Below are 17,175 nucleotides of genomic sequence, written 5' to 3'. Positions count from 1 at the left end.
ACCCACCCCACGCATCCACCCACTACCTACCACACCCACTATGCCAGCCAGCCACCCTACCCAGCACTCCACGCATCCTCCCTTCCCTCTCCCTTCAGCCCCATGCCACGCCCCCCAGCTGTCCACACTCACGAGGCTGGAAGTTTACATGCATAACACCTGGGATGGCGCTGCAGTTACCCTCACCTGGATGGCTTGCCGACTCTCCTTGATCTGTCTGAGGTTCATTTCAACGTCTTACTGCGATTTCTTTCAATAGACTTATGGGAAATGGTAAAGGTGGAGTTTCCGTGACTTTAGTGATAGTTTAATAAGGATTCTGTGTGATTATCGGGGAATATACTCGTGGAGAACCTTTTTATTACCTTTCTGACCCTTGAAAATAGTCTTTATGAGAGAAACATCTGTGAATCATCTACGTGGCTTTTGAAAGAAGTGGTGAGAGAGTAAAATATTTCTTGTGCGACCTGTGAAGCGATTACAACAAAGCCACGCGATTCCCAACTAGCCAAGAAGACAGTGGAGTGAGGAGGTGGCTGGTGTAGCTGTGTGAGGGACCAGGAAGTGAGAGATAGACTTTTACTCTGTTTATTCTTTGAGTGGACAGCGAGGCGAGGACAGGCGGAGGTCAAGTAAGGACTGGCCATTTGTTTACACTGCGAGAGAACAGTGCCGGGCCGAGACTGTGTTGTTGAGAGCAGGGCAAGGCGGGCCACGACTGATGGGTGGACAGTAAAGAGTTAGGGTAAGTTTAGAGTTATATGCTCTGCGTCTCAATTCTTCTTTTTTTTTTCTTTTCTCTTTCAAATCTTTCCTTTCCTTTCTTTTCTTTATTTAATTTCATAGTAATCCATATTTCTTGTTTCCATGTTCATTTATTATATATTGTTTTTCGATTTTTTCCTCCTCTTCCTCTTTCCTTTTGTTATCATCGTATAATAAATTCGGTATCATTCTTTATAAACAATCTTACCAATTTTTTTTTCACTTACAATCGTTTATTCTTAAATTCTTTGTCATAATAACTTTTTTTTTTCATTATAGACTCAAGAACACATACTCTCCACTCTCATCATTGCTTGTTATTCACGATCATTCTTTATTACCTGTCTTGCCATTTTTTGCTCCTTTGCAATCATTTGTTCTTAACCCATTCACTACCGTGACACGTTTTCGTATTTATTTTGGTTACTATTAGGTGATTTCATACAGCTTCAGAAATAGAATAGTGAAGACTGGACCATTAATCATCAGACTTCCATAAATCCTTTCTAATGTAAATAAAATCGTCTAATCATAACGAAAACCCATGGTAAAAATGAGTCCCAGTACTGAAAGGGATTAAAATTTCTGTCATAACATTTTTTTCCCATTTTAAGACTCAGGAACACATACTGACTGTACACATTCATTCATTGTTATAACTAAAAGAGGTGCTACTTGTCCTCGTCTGCGCTCGAACCTGGGGTCATGAGAGACACAGCTGGAGTGTAAACTGATCCGCCACGGAGACATAATGTTCCTTGATTTTTTTCTTTTGTCTCTCTCGTGTTGTCTTTTTTAAGGCGAGTAACAAGGGAAAAAATAAATGAACTTATAAAAAAAATAGATGGATGAATAACGCTCTCTCTCTCTCTCTCTCTCTCTCTCTCTCTCTCTCTCTCTCTCTCTCTCTCTCTCTCTCTCTCTCTCTCTCTCTCTCTCTCTCTCTCTCTCTCTCTCTCTCTCTCTCTCGTGTTGTCTTTTTTTAAGCGAAATAACAAGAGGAAAATATATTATCTCAAAAAGTGAATGAATGAACAGCCCCACATATCACTGAGAAAAGAGAGGAAGCAGGATGAAGACGAGAGTTCTAGTGTTTAATGAAAAGAAAGAGTGAGAAAGAGTTACATAGCTTAATGAAAAGAAAGGGAGAGTCTTAGAGTTTAATGAAAAGAAAGGTAGAGTTTTAGAGTTAAGGAAAAGAAAGAGTTCAAGAGTTCAAGAGTTCGATGAAAAGAAAGAGACCGTTCCAGATTATAATGAATAGAGTGGCAGAGTTCAAGAGTTTAATAAAATGAAAGGTGAGTGTTATAGAGTTTGATGAAAAGAAAGGGATAGAGTTCCAGAGTTTAATGAAAAGATAAGGATAGAGTTCCAGAGTTTAATGAAAAGAGAGAAAGAGTTCCAGAGTTCAATGAAAAGAGAGAAAGAGTTCCAGAGTTCAATGAAAAGAGAGAAAGAGTTCCAGAGTTTCGTTAAAAGAAAGGGAGAAAGTTCCAGTTAAAAGAAAAGAAAGAGAGAGAGGTCCGGTGTTTAGCGGAAAGGGAACACTGATATAATGCCAGTTAATTCACACTTATGGAAAATGAAAAACGGTATAGCGAAAAAGAAAACGGAAGAAATAATGAATAAACAATACCATCTTAAAAATAAATTAGCTAATCACTATCTTAAGCAAAGGCGATATTCTCAAACATTTGAACGTCCGTGTAAACTCTGAACTCCCTGCCTGCTTTTGTATTTCCATCTCCCTACGACTTGACTTCTTTTTAGGTGTCAAAACATCTGTCCCTGAATTTAAGCTAATTTTTTTTATCAATCTTTAAGGGAACAAGCATTTAAATTAGGCCTTTTATTTATTTTTTGTAATCTTTTGTTGTCCTTGTCTGGTTTGTCTTTGTCCCTCTTGTATTAAAAAAAAAATCGAGACAAATGTGTAGAGTGGGTTGTAGGTAAACTCAAGGAACGCAATACATACCTTGAATCTCGTGTTTCCTTACTAGCAAACCTTTACATTTCAGCTTCTGGTTCATTCATCTCAGCAGTGAGGCTATTCATGTCATTAAGGCTGCTTCGTGATTCCAGCGGCAGTTTGGCGAGGATTATCCATGATCAAGGGAAAGAAAAGTCCATGAGAAGCCGATTACTGCCTCTGGAAACGGTCCTCGTCATAGATGAAAGCGTTTGAATTTATCTTAATTTTGTTTTATTTTAGGTTTATCCATTAATCTTTTTATTTTTGGAGGGACTTGGATGAAAAAGAATCTGGGAACGGACAAGAGAGCAATTTTCTTATTTTATTTCATGTACCCGTTTAATTTTACTACGGAAATAAACAAAACCAATTAAACTAACGAGGAAAAAGTTAAGTAAATGGTGAAAGTGGAAAAAAAATACGCTAATCCCTAAACACACAATCCCCGATCCACGAGACCCAGCCCGTGTTCAGAAACGCCTTCCCCTCTCACTACGACGGTTTTCCGAGGCCACAGAGACAACTAGGCAGGTTTTCAAGACAGTTTCTCCTCTTAGTAAACTAGAGATGTTGCCAGTCTATCACCAGTACCATAAAAACACTCTTAATCCTTTCAGTACTGGGACACGTATTTACCTTGAGTTTTGTGTACGATTAGACCATTTTATTGACATTAGGAAGGGTCTATGGAGCTCAGAAGATTAATGGCCACAGTCTTCACTATTTTAATCCCCACATAAGTTTCTGAATCTGCATAAAATCACCAAATAGAAACCAGAACTATTATTGAAACCCGTCATGGTACTGAAGAGGTTAAAAACACGAGTATCTTCAACTGGAGTCCTTGGAAAGCATTGATGGTGAGAAAGTGAGAGAGCAAAGCAGTAGTCCATTGCTTCTTCCCCCGTACAGGAGGATGGACGCTGCGGGGGAAGCGGCAGTGTTTTGTTTACAAGCTGAAGGAGGAGGAGGAGGAGGAGGTGGTGGTGGTGGTGGTGGTGGTGCCCGGAAGACGATAGCGAGGTAGTGCTGCTGTTTACGTCACGCCCGGAGCTAAGACTAACAGGGGTGCCTTCTCCCAGCTAATATTTACATTATTCTCTGTGCTCATGTTACTCAAGGTAATGTAATGTGTGTGTGTGTGTGTGTGTGTGTGTGTGTGTGTGTGTGTGTGTGTGTGTGTGTGTGTGTGTGTGTTTCAATCGTAATTACACACACACACACACACACACACACACACACACACACACACACACTGAGTAATGTGTGTGTGTGTGTGTGTGTGTGTGTGTGTGTGTGTGTGTGTGTGTGTGTGTGTGTGTGTGTGTTTTCAATCGACACACACACACACACACACACAGAGAGAGAGAGAGAGAGAGAGAGAGAGAGAGAGAGAGAGAGACACCAAAGCTTGATCCCACACCCTGTAAAAAGAGATCAGAGAGAGAGAGAGAGAGAGAGAGAGAGAGAGAGAGACACTATTCGCGTGGTTACAATCTTCACTAAGCGTCAAGTCTATTTTGGCAACACGAGATCTGAAAAGAAATTAAGTTTTTTTTTTTTTTCTTTTTCTTCTTTTCCTTCTTTTCTACGCACGGAAGAGTGGAGTTGTTATTATGGGTCTGATTTGATTATTCCCTTATTTATTCGTTTATTTTTCATTGCAAGTTCTCTTTGTTTTGTTTATGTATCTCTCTCTCTCTCTCTCTCTCTCTCTCTCTCTCTCTCTCTCTCTCTCATGTCGATGGATGAAATTCAGCACTTTTTTCTTATATTTGAGGAGGAGGAGGAGGAGGAGGAAGAAGAACAACAAGAAGAACAAAAAGAAGAACAAGAAGAACAAGAACAAGCTGAAGAGGAATAGGAAGCAGAACAGGAAGATAGAAGAAGGAAAATGAAATAAAACAGCAAGAAATGAAAGACAAAAGATAATAGAGATGAAAAGAGAAGAAGATACTAAAGAAATGGAAGAAACCAGAATGAATGAAGAGAGAAGAAAAGACACAAAACAAGAAATATACGAAGGAGAGAGAAGGAGAGAAGAGAAGAAAGGAAACAGAAGGGAAGAGAAACAGAAAAATGAAAACAGAAAAGAAGGAAATAAGGAAAAGAGAAAAGAATTAAGACTGGGAGATAGAAAGCAAGAGAAGAAATATACGAAGGAAAGAGAAGGAGAGAGAAGAAAGGAAACAGAAGGGAAGAGAAATAGAAAAATGAAAGCAGAAAAGAAGGAAATAGGGAAAAGAGAAAAGAAATAAGACTGAGATAGAAAGCGAGAGGGAAAAGAGAGGAGAAGAAGGAAATGCCGTAGAAAGAGAGAGGAGAGATGCGTTGGGGAGAGGAAGAAGAGAGAGAGAGAGAGAGAGAGAGAGAGAGGGGAGAATGTTAGCGAGCCACTTGGCATGTCTTCTGGTTAGAGGGGAGGGGGCAGGTAACCAAATGGGGGGAGAGGGGAACGCAGTCCCCCTTAAAATAACAATGAGATGAAGATAAGACAGTTGCGGGGCGGGACCTGTGGTGGTGGGGGGGAGGGGGATAGAATTGCACTCAATCCTGGGACAAAGAGTAAAAAAAAAGGCAAACTGTTCTTTTGTGTCTTTTTTTTTCTCTCATTTTAATTTCCTTGGGTGTCCTTTGTCGCCAAATTAGTCGTTTTATTGTTTTCTTTTTCTTTTCTTGTCTTTTTAATCTTTTCCTTCTCGTTTCTTTGATTTCTTTTCATATTTTTTTTTTCGTTATCATTTACTATTATTCATTTGTCTTTATTTTATTTTTATTTTTTTCTCGGAGTGAGCTGGGAATTAGTGACGACAAGGTATAAGTGAACGCTGAACAAAGACACAAACAACAAAGAAAAAATAAAAATGAAAAATAATGAATTGTTCCTTTCTTTTCTCTTGTGTCTTTCTCTTTTTGGATGCAAGTTAATAAATATAATCAGAGAATACTCCTGAACAGAGAGAGAGAGAGAGAGAGAGAGAGAGAGAGAGAGAGAGAGAGAGAAGTGCAAACGATAATTAGACAATCTTCTTGAATACGATAATTAGACAATCTTCTTGAAGACAGAGAGAGAGAGAGAGAGAGAGAGAGAGAGAGAGAGAGAGAGAGAGAGAGAGAGAGAGAGAGAGAGAGAGAGAGAAGTGCAAAGGATCATCAGACAATCTTCCTGAGCACAGAGAAGACGCAGAGAATGAAAAGGAAGAGAGAAAGAGAAAGAAGAGCACAAACCTTGAGTAAAACTGGTGTGTAAACAGAGCTCGGTGAATCACGCTTTTAAATACCGGACTTATAGACACACCGGGGCAACATGAGGTCAGATGAGATATTGTCTAACCTAACCTCAATCTTAACCTAACTCAAACCCAACCAACCCAACCCAACTCAACCTAACCTAACCCAACCAACTCAACCCAGCCTAACCTAACCTCATACTTAACCTAACTCAAACCCAACCTAACCCAACCTAATGAAACTCAAACCAACCCCTAACCCTAACCTAACCTAACCTCATATTAACCTAACCCAACCCAACCCAGCCTCACCTAACTTAACCTAACCTCACCTAACCTAACCTAACCCAAACCAACCCCCAACCCTAACCTAACCTAACCTCATATTAACCCAACACAACCCAACCCAACCTAACCTAAATCGCACTTCCTTTTGTATTTATCTTCAAGAATGGCCTCTGTTACTTTTTTTTTTTTTCCTAAATCAAATTAATACTGTGCCTTTTTTCTTGATACTTTTATTTTATAGCAAAAATTGTATCTTTTTCCACTTTATTTTTTTCCTTCACACTTTCTGATCATCCCTTGAGTTTACCTGATATTTGCCAACTACCTTCACCACTGTGTTACCAAAGGGAATTACTTTTTTTGTACATTAAGGGAGATTATATAGTAAGTCTTGTATTGTTTCTCCAAATGGGAAACTATTGCACCATTACTGAAGGAAAACTATCTGGTGTACTGAATTATGGGAAGTATTGTACTGTTTCTTCTATTTGGCATCAGAATTAAGGAAATATTGGAACTTCTACTTGTAGTGAAGGTATGGAAGTGGTAATAAGTACATGGAAACTTGAATTGTTTCTAATGAGAACCACTGAATCTTAAACAATTACCACGAGGAAAGTATTGAATATTGAACTGCCAGAGAGAGAGAGAGAGAGAGAGAGAGAGAGAGAGGTGCCTTGTCCCTTCACGCCTCGTTATTGCAGTAATAACACTAGAAGAAAGATTTGCCTCACACTCCACAAACACCAGGCACTTGTTCGGCTTTCCTCCTCCTCTCCCTTCTCCTCCTCCTCCTCCTCCTCGTTGTCTTTGTCGTTATCTATCCTTTTTTTCTATTGTCCGTTTTCTTTTCCTCCTTGACCTCTTCTTTTTTTTTCTTTCTTTTTTCATCATTGTTCTTCTCCTCCTCCTCCTCCTCCTCCTCCTCCTCCTCCTCCTCCTCCTCCTCCTCCTCCTCCTCCTCCATATAATTGTCTATTCCCGTCTTCCTTGGTTACTACTACTACTACTACTACTACTACTACTACTACTACTACTACTACTACTACTACTACTACTACTACTACTACTACTATCAGCATTATTATCGGTAGCAATAGCAGCAGCAGCAGTGGTAGTGGTAGTAGTAGTAGTAGTAGTAGTGGTACTAATAGTACCCGGGAGGGGGAAGGAGAGCTGCCTAGGGTGGGGGGAGGGAGGGAGGGAGGGGCAGCCTAGGCCAGGCCAGGAGGCTGTCCCACGGGAGGGTAGGGAGGGGGGGACGGCCCAGGCCTGGCCAGGTCAGGAGGCTGCCCCGCGGGAGGGTGGAGGAGGGCGGCCCAGGCCAGGCCAAAAGGCTGCCCGCAGGAGGGAGGAGGGGGGCGGCCCAGGCCTGGCCAAAAGGCTGCCCGCGGGAGGGAGGAGGAGGGGCGGCCCAGGCCAGGCCAAAAGGCTGCCCCGCGGGAGGGAGGAGGAGGGGCGGCCCAGGCCTGGCCAAAAGGCTGCCCGCGGGAGGGAGGAGGGAGGGGCGGCCCAGGCCTGGCCAAAAGGCTGCCCCGCGGGAGGGAGGAGGGAGGGGCGGCCCAGGCCTGGCCAAAAGGCTGCCCGCGGGAGGGAGGAGGAGGGGCGGCCCAGGCCAGGCCAAAAGGCTGCCCTGCGGGAGGGAGGAGGAGGGGCGGCCCAGGCCTGGCCAAAAGGCTGCCCGCGGGAGGGAGGAGGAGGGCGGCCCAGGCCTGGCCAAAAGGCTGCCCCGCGGGAGGGAGGAGGGAGGGGCGGCCCAGGCCTGGCCAAAAGGCTGCCCGCAGGAGGGAGGAGGAGGGGCGGCCCAGGCCTGGCCAAAAGGCTGCCCCGCGGGAGGGAGGAGGGAGGGGCGGCCCAGGCCTGGCCAAAAGGCTGCTCCGCGGGAGGGTGGAGGGAGGGGCGGCCCAGGCCTGGCCAAAAGGCTGCCCTGCGGGGTGGGGGAATTGAGGGGCGGCCCAGGCCTGGCCAAAAGGCTGCCCTGCGGTGTGGGGGAAGGGAAGGGCGGTCCAGGCCTGGCCTAGAGGCTGCGTTTATCCCGATTTTTTCTGTCTGAGTTTTTGTCTCCAGATTTCATCTGATTTTTACTGTCTCTGAATATTTCTTTATATATATATATTTTTTTTTTTCTTTATCCTTGCCTCCAATTGGTCCATCCACCTTGAAGACTGGACAACATTACGGCTGAGGATGACAGGTGGAAACAGACAGGGGTGTTTCACTGAGGGACTGCCTCGTGAAGCGTGAAGCAATCAAACATCAACTCATCTCTAAAACACTTCACCGGATCCGAGTCTTTCCTAACCCTTAACATCTCTCGACACTCGTGTCCTTCAGCTAACCCTTACAGCCTGCCTACCTACCAACCATTACCTTTTCCCACGCCTCCCTCACCCTTAACTCTCACCCTTAACTCATCTTTCCTTAAACTTACCCTTCCTCATCCCCTTCCCCCCTTCTCCTCCCTGCTGCCCTTCCCGTCACCTCACCCCAGCCACACCTCACCCCTGCCCTCCATCTCTTCACTACTCTCACCCTCGGCAACCCCTGGCACTCCCTGTCACTCCCTGTGCCATGCCACACTGTGAACCCTGCTTACCCTGTCTTGTCACTTCCTCTTCCTCCTCCCACGCCTCTTTCTCTGCTTGTTTCTCCTTTTTTCTTCCTTTTTTTCTTTTTTTTTCTGTGCCTGCGTGTCATTACTGTTCTACTCTTCCTTTTTTCCTATATTTCTTTTTTTTCTTGCTTAATTGTCTTCACTCCTTTCTTCTTCCTCGTCTTCGTCTTCCTCTTCGTCTTTTTTCTCTTTCTCCTCCTCCTTCTCTCTTCCGTTTTCTTTGTGTCATTTCTATCTTTTTTCTTAGTTTGCTAACACAATATTTCCTTTTTATTTTTGTATTTCCTCCTCCTCCTCCTCCTCCTCCTCCTCCTCCTCCTCCTCCTCCTCCTCCTCCTCCTCCTCCTCCTCCTCCTCCTCCTCCTCCTCCTCCTCCTCCTCCTCCTCCTCCTCCTCCTCCTTTCTCCCTCACTTCCTCCTTCCTTCCCCCATTTAATGAGAACCAGAAGTCAACTACCACCACCATCACCACCACACTGACCGCTGACATAGGCACATTGAGAGAGAGAGAGAGAGAGAGAGTTAAGTGAAAACATATTCTACCTTTTTTATGTCTGTTGTTGTTCTCACTTACTCTTTTCTTTTCATTTTTTCTTCCATTTTCCTTTTTTTATACTTATTTCATTGTATAAAAATTAATTCCGCCTGTCTGTGTCTGTTTGTCTGTCTGTAACAACCCATCTCTCTCTCTCTCTCTCTCTCTCTCTCTCTCTCTCTCTCTCTCTCTCTCTCAGGAGCCACCAAGGTCTGTCTAATTTTATCCTCATGGCGACGTGTCCTTCCCCTTCCCCCTTCCCCTTCACCTTCCCCTTCCCTCCCTCTTCCACTCTCCCCTTCCCCTCCCCCTTCCCTTCCCTTCCCTTTCCCTTTCCACTTCCCTCTCTTCCCCTCTTCCCCCATTTTCCCCTCCCCTCCACCTCTCCCCCTCTCCCCCCCCCAGCCTCAGCACATCTCAGCACGCCCGACGATCTTGCTGACTCGGGAGCGCTCAGGGAAATGTAAACACCAGATATGAAAATTAGCTGAATGAAAAAGAAAACGGGAAAAAAAAAGTATGTATGGTTTGTAAGGTTGAAGTGTTTTTATTCCTAGTATTTATTTTATTCACTTATTTGTTTTGTTGTTTTGTTATTGATTTTTATTTATTTGTTGATTTTTTTTTTTTTTTTTTTTTTTTTTTTTTTGTTTGGGTGATCGTGGATGATTGGATTTTATTTTTTTTTTTTTTCTCCTTTTTTTTAGGTGGTTAGGAATAGATGGAGAGAGAGAGAGAAAGAAACAGATAGACAGACAGACGACAGACAGACAGATAGACAGATAGACGACAGACAGACAGACAAACAGACAGACAGATAGACGACAGACAGACGACAGATAGACAGACAGATAGACAGACAGACAGACAGACAGATAGACGACAGACAAACAGAAAGACAAACAGACAGACAAACAGACAGACAGACAGACAGGCAGACAGAGGCGTAATACTGGATTTTCTAACTTATTTGTGTATTTATCTATGTGTCATTATTATCATTATTGTTGTTACCATTATCATTTTTTCCCTTTTTCGTTTCATTTCTGTGCTTTTCTATTCATTTCTTATTATTCGTTCAGGTGTCAAAATTTCCTTTATTCATTTTCTTTATGCTCACTTTTTCCGTTTCATTTTCCTTCTTTTTACTTTTATTATGTCACTTTCATTCTATTTTTTCCTCCTTTTCTTCGTCACGTTTTTCGTTTCATTTTTCTTCATTTAATTTCCTTCCTCACTTTCTTCATGTCACTTTCCTTTCTCGCTTTCTTTCATGTCACTTTCATTTCTCGCTTTCTTTCATGTCACTTTCATTTCACTTTTTTTCTTAATCCTTTTTTCTTTCCATATCATTTTCCTTCTTTTTCATATTCCCTTCTTAGTTTTTTTTTTCATATTTTCCTACTCTTTTTTTTTCCTCCTGTTCTTCATATCACTTTCTTTCTTCTCTTCATATCACTTTTCTTTTCTTTTTCTTCATCTCATTTTCCTTCCTCTCTTTCATGTTACTCTCCTTGTCTTTTTTTTTTCTCCTTTTCTTCATCTCATTTTCCTTCCTCACTTTTTCGTCACTTTCCTTTCTTTTTCTTCATGTCACTTTTCTTTCTCTTTTTTTTCGGTTTTCTTTCTTCCTTTTTTTCAATGTGCGTGTTTTCAGCAAGCTATGGAAGGCTCCGGAAATGTGTCGGGTAAATATTTAAGGTTGCTGTTTATACCGAAGGAACGCGAGAGAGAGAGAGAGAGAGAGAGAGAGAGAGAGAGAGAGAGAGAGGCATCTAAAATCAAAACCAGATTAAAGAGATCACGAACTTGAATCAAAGGAAGAAAAAAGAGACTTAAAAATAGATGAAGACAGAGAGAGAGAGAGAGAGAGAGAGAGAGAGAGAGAGAGAGAGAGAGAGAGAGAGAGATCTTAATGAAGCAGATGACGTCACTTTCTTGTTGACATTATTTCATCACACTGTTGATGCTTCTCTTCTTGAGGTTTTGTCTCCTCCTCCTCCTCCTCCTCCTCCTCTCATCCCTCTCCATTTGGCTTCTCCTTCCTTCCCTTCTTCTCTTACTCTTCCTCTTTGGTATCAGTTCACCTCCTCCTCCTCCTCCTCCTCCTCCTCCTCCTCCTCCTCCTCCTCCTCCTCCTCCTCCTCCTCTTCACTGGGCTTTGCAGAGAGAGAGAGAGAGAGAGAGAGAGAGAGAGAGAGAGAGAGAGAGAGAGAGAGAGAGAGAGAGAGAGAGAGAGAGAATGATTCATAATGACGCAATATGAAAAAAATAACAGAATGGCCACGTTACGTAGAGAGAGAGAGAGAGAGAGAGAGAGAGAGAGAGAGAGAGAGAGACGAGGCGGAGGATGATGCATGGGAGAGAGGAAGAGGAAGATGGGAGAGGTAACGAGAGCTCACAGGAGACGAGGTGAGAGCAAGAAGGGAGAGGAAAAGAGAGAGGGAGAGGGAGAGAGGGAAAAGTGTGTTGAAAATACCTGTGTTGCGTCACCTGTGTTGCATAGGACATAAGGACAAATAAGGTTCAATTTCCTCTTATTTTGTTGCATTGTGTTCTAATTAATGTCTTATTTTTCTTAATATTCAGTTTATTTGCGTATTTCCTTTATTTGTTTCTTTTTTCACTTCATAATTAATATCTTTCCTTCTTACCTGTATTGTTTATGTGTATTTCCTGTATTTCTTCCTTCTTTTCATTTGCATTTTTTTTTTCTGTTTTAATTTCACCATTTTGTCTTCCTATATATATTCCTCCTTTCTCAGTTATTTTCTTCTAATTCGTCTTTTTTTTCTCTTATTCATTTTTTTTTATTTTCCTTTATGTTTCTTTATATTTTTGGTGTATTAAATTATTTTTCTTTTATTTGTTAATCTTATATGTTTCATTCACATTTTTCTTTCATTTCCTTTCCTTTCCTGCTTCTCTTATCTTCTATTCGTTCTTCATTTCCTCTCTCGTCTCGTCTCTGCAATCTACTTTTCACTCATCTTTCTTCTTTCATCTTGTCTATTTCCTCCTCCTCCTCCTCCTCCTCCTCCTCCTCCTCCTCCTCCTCCTCCTCCCTCCTCCTCCTCCTCCTACTCATCCTGCTTTCAGTTTATCACATCTATAATTAAAGTATTTTCGTGTGTTTATATAAGTTTCCTTTTTACAAAATTTTACGTCCCTTCCTTCCTCTCTCTCTCTCTCTCTCTCTCTCTCTCTCTCTCTCTCTCTCTCTCTCTCTCTCTCTCTCTCTCTCTCATTTATCTTCATCTTTCTTTCATTCCCTTTTTTTATTTCTATTATCTCATGTTTACTCGCAAATGCCCACGAGGAGTGACCGCCAGTGTTCTTAATTAAATGTGTGTGTGTGTGTGTGTGTGTGTGTGTGTGTGTGTGTGTGTGTGTGTGTGTGTGTGTGTGTGTGTGTGTGTGTGTGTGTGTGTGTGTGTATACGCCACGCCCCCTGCTGTTTCTTCACACTCCCTCCTCCTCTCCCTCCCTCCTTCTCTCTCTCCCTTCCCTTCTTCCTCCCCCTCATCCTTCATCTCTCCCTCTCTTCACCCTTTCCCTTCCCTTTCCCTCCGCTCCATTTTGCACACCCGTATACAATTCCCTCCTCTCTCTCTCTCTCTCTCTCTCTCTCTCTCTCTCTCTCTCTCTCTCTCTCTCTCTCTCTCTCTCTCCATATTTTTCTCACTACTACATCTTCCTTCATAATTTTTCAGCTTCCTCTCTTTCACTCTCCCTCTTTCTCTCCTTTCCTCCTTCCTTCCTCCACTTCTCTCCTTCCTTCCTCTTTTTTTTTTATTCCGTCCTTCTCTTTTTTTCTTGTCCTTTTCTCTCCCTTATATTTTTCTTTCTTTTCCTTCATTCTCTCTATTCCTTTCCTTTCTTCATTAGTTTTCCCTTTCCTCATTATTCTTGTTTTCATTTTCCTTCCTTTGTTAACATACCCCCTTCTCATTTTTTTTCTCATTTTTTCATCTTTTCCTCTTTTCTTAGCTGTTTTCCTCCCTCTCCCTCTCTCTCTCTCTCTCTCTCTCTCTCTCTCTCTCTCTCTCTCTCTCTCTCTCTCTCTCTCTCTCTCTCTCTCTCTCCTCTCCCTCCTTTCTCCTCTCTCGGTCTTGTAACCTACCCCAGTGCCCTCCCTCTCTCTCTCTCTCTCTCCCTCCCTCTCTTTCTCTCTCACCACCCATAACTCAGAGCTAATCTCCAAGCCTTCAGCCACATTAAGTCAGGAATTGTTTAAACGCGCTCAGAAATACATCATTACACACACATTTCCTCTCTCTCTCTCTCTCTCTCTCTCTCTCTCTCTCTCTCTCTCTCTCTCTCTCTCTCTCTCTCTCTCTCTCTCTCTGTCTCAGTTTGTTTGGTCGTTCATTTAAGTGTTTGTTTGGTTTTTCGTGTTTCTTTTCGTTTTTTTTCTTTCCTTTTTTTTTATTGTTTGTTGTTGATTTTGGTGGTGGTGGTGGTGGTGGTGGTGGTGGTGGTGGTGGTTGTTGTTATTGTTGGAGGAAAAGTTTGTTGTGTGTTATTTTACGTGTTAGTGGGCAACGTGTGTGTGTGTGTGTGTGTGTGTGTGTGTGTGTGTGTGTGTGTGTGTGTGTGCTGCGGTTCACCAGAGGTTGTGATTATATTGTTGGTAGGATTAATCGCCTCTTCACCCTCTGCCGCCCCTTCGTCAGGACAGATCACGCGAGCCTCCTCCTCCTCCTCCTCCTCCTCCTCCTCCTCCTCCTCCTCCTCCTCCTCCTCCTTCTCCTCCTCCTCCACTACCAGTACCTCCTTTATACTTTCTTCTTCTATATTATACCTCCTCCTCCTTCTCTTCTTCTTTTTTCTCGTCCTCCTCCTCCTCCTCCTCCTCCTCCTCCTCCTCCTCCTCCTCCTCCTCCTCCTCCTCCTCCTCCTCCTCCTCAAAACGTCTTCCATTACCTCCCATTATCATCTTCGAACCAATTGTTTTTTCCCTCTTTCTTTCTTCATGTTCTTTATTTTTATTGTTTTTATTTCTCTTCCTAAACCTCCTCCTCTTCCTCCTCTTCTTCCCATTACTACAACCATTGCATTTTATTCCGTACTGTTTTCCCTCAATTTGTTTGCGTGAGTGTGGACGTGACAGGACAGTGGCACGCAATCCCCCTCTTTCCCCCACTCCACTCCAAGCTGCTCACCTGGTCTTGGTCTTTATCTCCATCACGTAGCATCCTCCCCTCGCGTGCTCTTTCTGAAACTCAAGGCTCGTGTTCTGAAACCCTTGCACTCTCGTACGTTTGTTCAAATGGCAGCGAGATGGCTTAGGTGGTTTTCCTGGGTATTTTTCCCTATTTTTTTTTCCTTTTGTTTGCTTTCGTTGTACAGATTCTTTGTTAAACGTTCCTCGGTATTATGAATTTGTTAAACGTTCACTGGAATTTTAGAAACGTACTTCAAAAACCGTTCAACCACTCTAAGAGTCTAAGTGAAAGAACAAAACAGCTTTGAAAACACCAATAACTAACACTAGAAAATGTTAAAAGTGTCACTAAAATAATGAAAACTTACTTAAAAAACGCTGAACACTTTTTTTATGAGAAGGATCATAAAAAAACAGCTTTGCAAACAATTATAACTACCACTGGAAAAAGTCAAAAAAGCATCACTGGAATCATGAAAACGCATTTAGAAATCACAGCCATTTAATGCAGAAGTCAACTGTCACAAGAACCACGTAAAACCCTTCTATACTTTCACTAGACCCAGTTAAACTACCACAAGAATCACTAGAACGCTGCCCACAAGAGCCTGTTAAACCCATTGAGTATCATGACGCGTTTCCATATTCATTCTGCCTACTATTTGGTGAATTTTTTACAGCTTCAGAAACTTAGGTGGGGATTGAAATAGTGAAGACTGTGGCCACTAATCTTCTGATCTCCACAGACCTTTCCTACTATCAATAAAATGGTCTAATCGTACATAAATCCCAGTATCGAAGGGGTTAAGAGTATGAGTAGACTTTAAGAAACACTTGGGAAACCTTTGAGCTTCCACAAGAACCTAACGCAGTAGAAATAATCCAGTGAAGTATTTGGACGCGCACTCCGACACAACACACGGGTGATTGAAGGGAGTTTTAAAGAAGACCAAGAAATTGAAGGGACGATCTGGACTCCCATAGTTAGATTAGGTTAGGTTAGTTTAGCATTAGACTTGAGGTAACAAGGTCCAGGATTGATTTACATAGAGAGATAGGTTAGGGTAGTTAGTTTAGTTTGGTTAGTTTAGCATAAGACTTGAGGTAACAGGTTAGGTTAGGTTAGGTTAGTTTTGCATAAGACGAGGTAACAGGTAACAGGATTGATATATATATAAAGAAAGTAGAAAGAAATTGGTTATAAGAATAGAGTAACATGATTTCTCAGTTATTTTTTGTCCCATCTTCTCTTATTTCCCCTCACCCTAATCCTTTGTAATTCAACTCTGCTATTCAGTAAATTTGTTGACTAGAATAGACTCGGTAATGAAGTTGTTAGCGTTAATATGGAGTTTTGAAAGTTTAGCAAAATTTATGAACAGAAATGATACGTGGATTGAAAGATTAGCTACGTTTATGTATAGAAACGATACGTGGACTGAAAGATTAAAAGTTTATGAATAGAAGTGACACGTGGACTGAAAGATTAAAAGTTTATGAATAAAAGTGATACGTGGACTGAAAGATTAGCTAAGTTTATGAATAGAAATGATACGTGGATTGAAAGATTAAAAGTTTATGAATAGAAGTGACACGTGGACTGAAAGATTAAAAGTTTATGAATAGAAATGATACGTGGACTGAAAGATTAAAAGTTTATGAATAGAAGTGACACGTGGACTGAAAGATTAAAAGTTTATGAATAGAAATGATACGTGGACTGGAAAGATTAGCTAAGTTTATGAATAGAAATGATACGTGGATTGAAAGACTAGTTAAGTTTATGAAAAAGAATAGTGGATTGAGACAAATTTAGGTAAGTTTATGAGCAGAAATAATACGTGGATTGAAAGATTAGGAAAGTTATGAATAGAAATGATACATGGATTGAAAAATTAGTTAAATATATGAATAGCAATGGTACGTGGATTGAAAGATTAGGTAAGTTTATGAATAGGAACGACACGTGGATATAAGTACGTAGGCATGTTTTATAAAGTGTCACGTGCACTGTATCATAAGCAACAACAACAAAAACAACAAAAGCACTACAGTCACCACAACAAAGGCACCAAGCAAGGCACCACTACACAAGCACCACATAAATATGAAGACAGTGGGCGCGTTTGGCCCTGGCACTGGCGACGAGGTGGTGCCACGAGGGGCCTCCGCTCCCCACGTGACCCTCACCCTTGCCCCTGCACCCCTGCCCCCCTGCCTCTTTCTAAACTCCCTGCAACCACCACCATCACCACCACTTTTCTCTAATCTCTTCCTGTTCATGCAAGGAGGGTACTTTACAATCTCTCTCTCTCTCTCTCTCTCTCTCTCTCTCTCTCTCTCTCTCTCTCTCTCTCTCTCTCTCTCTCTCTCTCTCTCTCTCTCTCAACGTTACCTTGAGATGATTGCGTCGTAGTTTCAAGAACACTGATTATTATAGTGTTGTAGTCGTTGTTGTTGTAGAAGCCCTTGTTGTTGTTGTTGTTGTTGTTGTTGTTGTTGTTGTTGTTGTTGTTATTGTTGTATCATCCACCTTTCCGCAGTCTAAATGTTTCTTAATCATCAACCGAAGTAATTGTCGTCATTGTTGTAGTTCTTAATCTT

General features: G+C 42.0%; 1 protein-coding gene across 7 annotated transcripts in view; it reads right to left on the bottom strand.

The window, feature by feature from the left end:
- LOC123503224 (irregular chiasm C-roughest protein-like) overlaps positions 1 to 17,175 on the bottom strand; it is a 46,016-nt gene that overhangs the window by 27,464 nt on the left and 1,377 nt on the right. For all 7 annotated transcript variants that reach the window (XM_045252786.1, XM_045252785.1, XM_045252782.1 and 4 more), the window contains exon 2: positions 16,967 to 17,175. This exon is cut by the window's right edge and continues 107 nt beyond it. The gene's annotated coding sequence lies outside the window, so the exon portion shown is untranslated. The remainder of the gene's footprint in view (positions 1 to 16,966) is intronic.

This window comes from Portunus trituberculatus, chromosome 13 (genome assembly GCF_017591435.1).
Source record: "Portunus trituberculatus isolate SZX2019 chromosome 13, ASM1759143v1, whole genome shotgun sequence".
Classification (NCBI taxonomy): Eukaryota; Metazoa; Arthropoda; class Malacostraca; order Decapoda; family Portunidae; genus Portunus; species Portunus trituberculatus.
The sequence above is the reverse complement of the archived record's forward strand: the minus strand, read 5'-3'. Positions and strand labels throughout refer to the sequence as shown.